We start from the raw sequence: 6,811 nt of genomic DNA, 5'->3' as shown, positions 1-6,811 counted from the left end.
CAGTACGTTTTAAACATACGAAAGGCTAATGGGGAGCGTACTACCTTTTAGGAAGTGCGTTCTTTCTGATTGGAGAATATCAAAAGAACGAACGAATATGTTTCTTACGAGGACGGTACGTTCAGCATGCAGTTTACGTGCTTTTTACCGCTAAGGCATATTCGTTCAACCAACAAACCATTCTTACAGAATGATCCTATGAACAGAATGATCTTAAAATATTCCACACAAACAATCAAACGAACGAAAGAAAGTAAAGAGAGTGGCGAAATGAGAGGAGAGAGAGTAGTGGCGTTCGACGTTACAACGGGAATTAAAAGGGTGTCGTCGAACGTTCACTAAGAACGAAAAGTCTCGTCGTACGGTGTTACGGACCCACCTACGACACTCTGAGGCTATTTTAAAAAGAGAGTCTTTTGACTCTAATATATAATATATATATATAAAATACAAAGTTCCCTGGTTGATCCTGCCAGTAGTCATATGCTTGTCTCAAAGATTAAGCCATGCATGTCTCAGTACATGCCGCATTAAGGTGAAACCGCGAATGGCTCATTAAATCAGTTATGGTTTCTTAGATCATACTTAAACTTACTTGGATAACTGTGGTAATTCTAGAGCTAATACATGCAAACAGATTCGTACCAGAGATGGTACGAATGCTTTTATTAGATCAAAACCAATCGGTGGCGGATGGCTCGTCCGTTCGTCCATCGTTTGTTTTGGTGACTCTGAATAACTTTGTGCTGATCGCATGGTCATCTAGCACCGGCGACGCATCTTTCAAATGTCTGCCTTATCAACTGTCGATGGTAGGTTCTGCGCCTACCATGGTTGTAACGGGTAACGGGGAATCAGGGTTCGATTCCGGAGAGGGAGCCTGAGAAACAGCTACCACATCCAAGGAAGGCAGCAGGCGCGCAAATTACCCACTCCCGGCACGGGGAGGTAGTGACGAAAAATAACGATACGGGACTCATCCGAGGCCCCGTAATCGGAATGAGTACACTTTAAATCCTTTAACGAGGACCAATTGGAGGGCAAGTCTGGTGCCAGCAGCCGCGGTAATTCCAGCTCCAATAGCGTATATTAAAGTTGTTGCGGTTAAAAAGCTCGTAGTTGAATCTGTGTGTCACAGTGTCGGTTCACCGCTCGCGGTGTTTAACTGGCATTATGTGGTACGTCCTATCGGTGGGCTTAGCTCCTCGCGGGGCGGTCCAACTAATATCCCATCGCGGTGCTCTTCACTGAGTGTCGAGGTGGGCCGATACGTTTACTTTGAACAAATTAGAGTGCTTAAAGCAGGCTACCTTCGCCTGAATACTGTGTGCATGGAATAATGGAATAGGACCTCGGTTCTATTTTGTTGGTTTTCGGAGCCCCGAGGTAATGATTAATAGGGACAGATGGGGGCATTCGTATTGCGACGTTAGAGGTGAAATTCTTGGATCGTCGCAAGACGGACAGAAGCGAAAGCATTTGCCAAAAATGTTTTCATTAATCAAGAACGAAAGTTAGAGGTTCGAAGGCGATCAGATACCGCCCTAGTTCTAACCATAAACGATGCCAGCCAGCGATCCGCCGAAGTTCCTCCGATGACTCGGCGGGCAGCTTCCGGGAAACCAAAGCTTTTGGGTTCCGGGGGAAGTATGGTTGCAAAGCTGAAACTTAAAGGAATTGACGGAAGGGCACCACCAGGAGTGGAGCCTGCGGCTTAATTTGACTCAACACGGGAAACCTCACCAGGCCCGGACACCGGAAGGATTGACAGATTGATAGCTCTTTCTTGATTCGGTGGGTGGTGGTGCATGGCCGTTCTTAGTTGGTGGAGCGATTTGTCTGGTTAATTCCGATAACGAACGAGACTCTAGCCTGCTAAATAGACGTAAATTATGGTATCTCGAAGGCCCCCGGCTTCGGTCGGCGGGTTTTTACTACCAACGTACAAACAAATCTTCTTAGAGGAACAGGCGGCTTCTAGCCGCACGAGATTGAGCAATAACAGGTCTGTGATGCCCTTAGATGTTCTGGGCCGCACGCGCGCTACACTGAAGGAATCAGCGTGTTTTCCCTGGCCGAAAGGCCCGGGTAACCCGCTGAACCTCCTTCGTGCTAGGGATTGGGGCTTGCAATTATTCCCCATGAACGAGGAATTCCCAGTAAGCGCGAGTCATAAGCTCGCGTTGATTACGTCCCTGCCCTTTGTACACACCGCCCGTCGCTACTACCGATTGAATGATTTAGTGAGGTCTTCGGACTGGTGCGCGGCCAATGTGATAAGCATTGCCGATGTTACCGGGAAGATGACCAAACTTGATCATTTAGAGGAAGTAAAAGTCGTAACAAGGTTTCCGTAGGTGAACCTGCGGAAGGATCATTAACGAAAAATACAAAAACACAAAGAATATATTTGACTTGAACACTGTATAATAAAATATATATAATATCGTCGGTAAGGAGCCGTACTCCTCCTATATCGACACAAAGTATATACGACGTATTAACAAGCTATATACTTTGACAAAAGCCAAATTTTACAATAAGGAGGTGAGAGACGCTCCAGTTACGAAACTATACGAAGAGTGTGGCACTCTCTCTCGATCATCGGGATGAAGAGATATACTTTTACACGAATAATTCGAGGCGCCTGCGTGAGGTCGTACACAGAAAGACCCGCCGTCTCCGAATAATATTATAACAAACGAAAAACTTAAAAATATTCTCGAGGCGCCTGCGTGAGGTCGTACACAGAAAGACCCGCCGTCTCCGAATAATATTATAACAAACGAAAAACTTAAAAAGATTCTCGAGGCGCTTGCGTGAGGTCGTACACAGAAAGACCCGCCGTCTCCGAATCCTATAACACGAAACCGCTACTATTAATAATAATAATAATAATAATAATAACGATATGTGAGGGAACTTGAGCTGAACACATATCGAAAAAACTAAAAGTTACAGTGGAAACCACGTGTAATGAGAAATGCGATCGAGGCGCCTGCGTGAGGTCGTACACAGAAAGACCCGCCGTCACGATCTCGTATTTCGTATTTGCATCGTGGAAATCCAACGAACGAACAATATAATATATAAACTAAAATCTCTAAAGTGCCTCGTGTCGGAGAGATCACTGCTCACACCTCTTCTATATTTCGTAGTTGCGTTGCGTAGGCCTCACCTCCTAGCAACGGGACATAAGGAAGACTGCTCTTTGGGATCGAACGAAGCGTCTATAACGAGTCGTCGACGAGAGCGAAAGAACGCGAATAGCGAGCCGCAGAAAAAAAGGATACCGAATTATATATCTTCGAAGGTTCTCTTCGAAGATCCATGGATACCTATATCTGCGCGTCTCCAGCTATCTCGCGCGTCTCTCCAAACTCTCGTCGTTCCTCGAAACGTGCTTCCTACCCAAAGGGCGTTCGTTCTTCCTATGTCGTTTCGTTGTCGTTCGTTTCAACGGCGAACGATATACGATGTTCGACAAAACGAAACCACGTTGTACGTTCGTACTCGTGGATCGGGTAACCTAGAACGAAAACGCATTGCGTGGATGTTGGCCCGAAAAGATATATACCAAGGCGAGTGATGGTAAAGAGTAACGATTCTTAACTAGACGAAGTTGGTTCAGAGGGGACCGCCGGCCGTCTCTCTATCCTCGCGAGTCTAATGCCTCGTTCCGTCGCTAGAGTTTTTCAAACTCTGCTTCTGGCTATCGGGAAGAATAGACCGCGCGCGAGGAAGAGGAACGACGACCGTGCGCGTCCCATCGATTTTTTTTATTTTTACCTGAACCACCGAAGTCGATTCAGAGGGGACCGCCGGCCGTCTCTCTATCCTCGTTGTCGTGAGTCATATGCCTCGTTCCGTCGCTAGAGTTTTTCAAACTCTGCTTCTGGCTATCGGGAAGAAACGACCGCGCGAGGAAGACGACGACGACCGTGCGCGTCCCATCGAATTTTTTTTTATTTTTACCTGATCGACGGAAGTTTCGTCCGGTTCGTCTCTTTTACCATCGTCTCGTCGACCCGTTCAGAGGGGACCGCCTGTCCATATCCTCGTTGTCGTGAGTCATATGCCTCGTTCCGTCGCTAGAGTTTTTCAAACTCTGCTTCTGGATATCGGGAAGAAACGACCGCGCGAGGCCGATGGCTGCGAGTCCCATCGAATTTTTTTTAAACGCACGCACACACATACACCTGAACGGAGATGCGTTCCTCTTCGTCGCGATTTTTCGCGCTTTAGTCGTCGTTGTCGCCATCCGTTCGGAGGGGACCGCCGGCCGTCTCTCTATCCTCGTTGTCGAGAGTCTAATGCCTCGTTCCGTCGCTAGAGTTTTTCAAACTCTGCTTCTGGCTATCGGGAAGAAACGACCGCGCGAGGAAGAGGAAGGACGACCGTGCGCGTCCCTTTCGAATTTTTTTTTATTTTTACCTGAGCGACCAAAGTGGATTCAGAGGGGACCGCCGGCCGTCTCTCTATCCTCGTTGTCGCGAGTCTAATGCCTCGTTCCGTCGCTAGAGTTTTTCAAACTCTGCTTCTGGCTATCGGGAAGAATAGACCGCGCGCGAGGAAGAGGAACGACGACCGTGCGCGTCCCATCGATTTTTTTTATTTTTACCTGAACCACCGAAGTCGATTCAGAGGGGACCGCCGGCCGTGTCTGTATCCTCGTTGTCGAGAGTCTAATGCCTCGTTCCGTCGCTAGAGTTTTTCAAACTCTGCTTCTGGCTATCGGGAAGAAACGACCGCGCGAGGAAGACTACGACCGTGCGCGTCCCATCGATTTTTTTTACCCGAACGATGGAGATGCATATCGGCTGTTTGCTTCGAATAACTGGACGAGAGGAACGAACATATATATATATCATGGGCTAGCCACCGTGCGCTTTCTTCGCGAGATCGTGTGCTGTACAGAGGATTCAGAATCGGGTGTTATATCCCCGTCGTTTCCTGACGAACGGAGCTTCGATCTCGTTGGTTGTTATATATTATAATGCACTTTACGCCCGGTCGGCGGGCTGCGTGTGTCGTCGCGCAGTCCGTCCGATTTCGTTTTCGAACGTATTTTCGTGTCGTCAATCATATGGCGACTTCCGCGCGTTCGATTCCCGTTGGTCGGACGTTTGTCGGATATCGGCTTCTTTCGAACCGAGAATAAGAGTACAAAAACCTGAGTACACAAACAAAAATCCATGCATAAACGATTACCCTGAACGGTGGATCACTTGGCTCGTGGGTCGATGAAGAACGCAGCTAATTGCGCGTCAACGTGTGAACTGCAGGACACATGAACATCGACATTTCGAACGCACATTGCGGTCCACGGATACAATTCCTGGACCACGCCTGGCTGAGGGTTGCTCACGTAAACCTAAGACTGCTTGCGTTGCGTATCGTTGCTCTCGGTCCGTCTCTCTCTGTTCTTTCTTGCCTCGTCGACAGCCCGCCGTCGTTCGTTTTATCTTTAAACGAACGTTTCTGAGTCGGAGGACGAGCGCCAAGCAAAAGAATACGAATTAAAGAGCGGTCGAGGGCTCGTACGCGACGTACGAGCGATTGTTGGACGTTCGTCGGCGTTCGTCGCTGGATCGTGTGGAGACCGGCGTACGCATGCTCTCGATACAAATATATATGAAAAATCTATCGCGTTCACGGGAGACTCGCAAAACTACCTCCGTCTCTTCTCTGTCCCTTCTTGGCTTGACAACCCGCCGTCGTTCGTGTTTTACGAACGTTTCTGAGTCGGACGAAGCGCAAGAAGAAGGATACGAATTAAAAGAGCGCGGAGAGAACCGTCGTCGTCGACGCGGTTATCGAGATACACAGAGCGAGTTTTCTTCGTGGCCGATTTTTTTTTTCTTTTTGTATCAGCCTCTGCTACGTTTTGTTAGTCTTCGATAAGCACGAATGACCGCGCCCCCGACGTCGTCTTAAATGAATTTTTGGCGAGACTGAGAGAAAGCAAAAATATTTTTGAACAAAGTCAGTCGAGAGAGGAGAGAAAAGAGAACCAAGATATTAAAACCTAAACCTAAACTTGGTGGCGTAACGAAAAACTGTGTGCCTTAAAGAAACACAACCGTCTTTTCATCAAGATGTTTTTACTCGTACAGCCCCAGGGATCGAATACCCACTCCGTCTGTTCGTGCGGCAGAGATGTATTCTGCAGGCGCGAGACGACTGACGAGAAGACAACGAGGACCGTCGCATCGATGGGTCGTCGTTGCGTTTTTCATCCTCTGTGCTTTTTTCTGTTCTTCGTGAACCCAGAGAAAGCCGTAGATCCGGGAACGGACACACGAGATTTCTTCGAACGCTGATGACTTAGGGAGATGATCCCCAGCGTTGCGCGGAGATCGGAGAGTACGCGTACATGTATCGGGACGAATTTTTCCCCGTCGGTCGCGTATCTCTCTGCCCGCGCGCCTGGCCCAAAGCCACGTTCGTCGGAAATCAACGAAAAGTGTGTTACGATCTAGCGTGCGTCTACGATCGGCTATATTTAAGGGTGACGAAGAAGAGAAAAGCTCACGGTGTTGCGCAACGTTTCTGTACCCGATTTTAAGATGTGCATGTGAGTCCGTTACAAAGTTGTTCGGATCGTCGAAAATAGTCGTTTTCGTCGTCGTGCGAAAGAGAATAATCTCTGACATTGGCACGGAGAGATCGCGCAGAGGAAGAGAACGATCCTCTTTGGCGAGGCTCGAGAAAGACTAACGAAACTTGATTAGAGACGAGGTATACACGCGCCGTACGTACGACGTACGCGCGTGTGATTTTTTTTTGCTTTAAGGCGTTTCGGCGCTCC

At 48.2% G+C, this 6,811-nt stretch overlaps 2 non-coding genes across 2 annotated transcripts; both read left to right on the top strand.

Moving 5' to 3' along the window:
- Positions 1 to 456: 456 nt before the first annotated feature.
- Positions 457 to 2,380, top strand: LOC139997543 (small subunit ribosomal RNA). The gene has a single exon (XR_011802906.1). It is a non-coding gene; the product is annotated as a small subunit ribosomal RNA (ribosomal RNA).
- Positions 2,381 to 5,208: 2,828 nt separating this feature from the next.
- LOC139997540 (5.8S ribosomal RNA) lies at positions 5,209 to 5,363 on the top strand. Its single transcript, XR_011802903.1, has one exon. It is a non-coding gene; the product is annotated as a 5.8S ribosomal RNA (ribosomal RNA).
- Positions 5,364 to 6,811: the final 1,448 nt, after the last annotated feature.

Source organism: Bombus fervidus, unplaced genomic scaffold (assembly GCF_041682495.2).
Source record: "Bombus fervidus isolate BK054 unplaced genomic scaffold, iyBomFerv1 scaffold0105, whole genome shotgun sequence".
NCBI lineage: Eukaryota > Metazoa > Arthropoda > Insecta > Hymenoptera > Apidae > Bombus > Bombus fervidus.
This window is presented reverse-complemented; position numbering and strand designations above follow the sequence as displayed.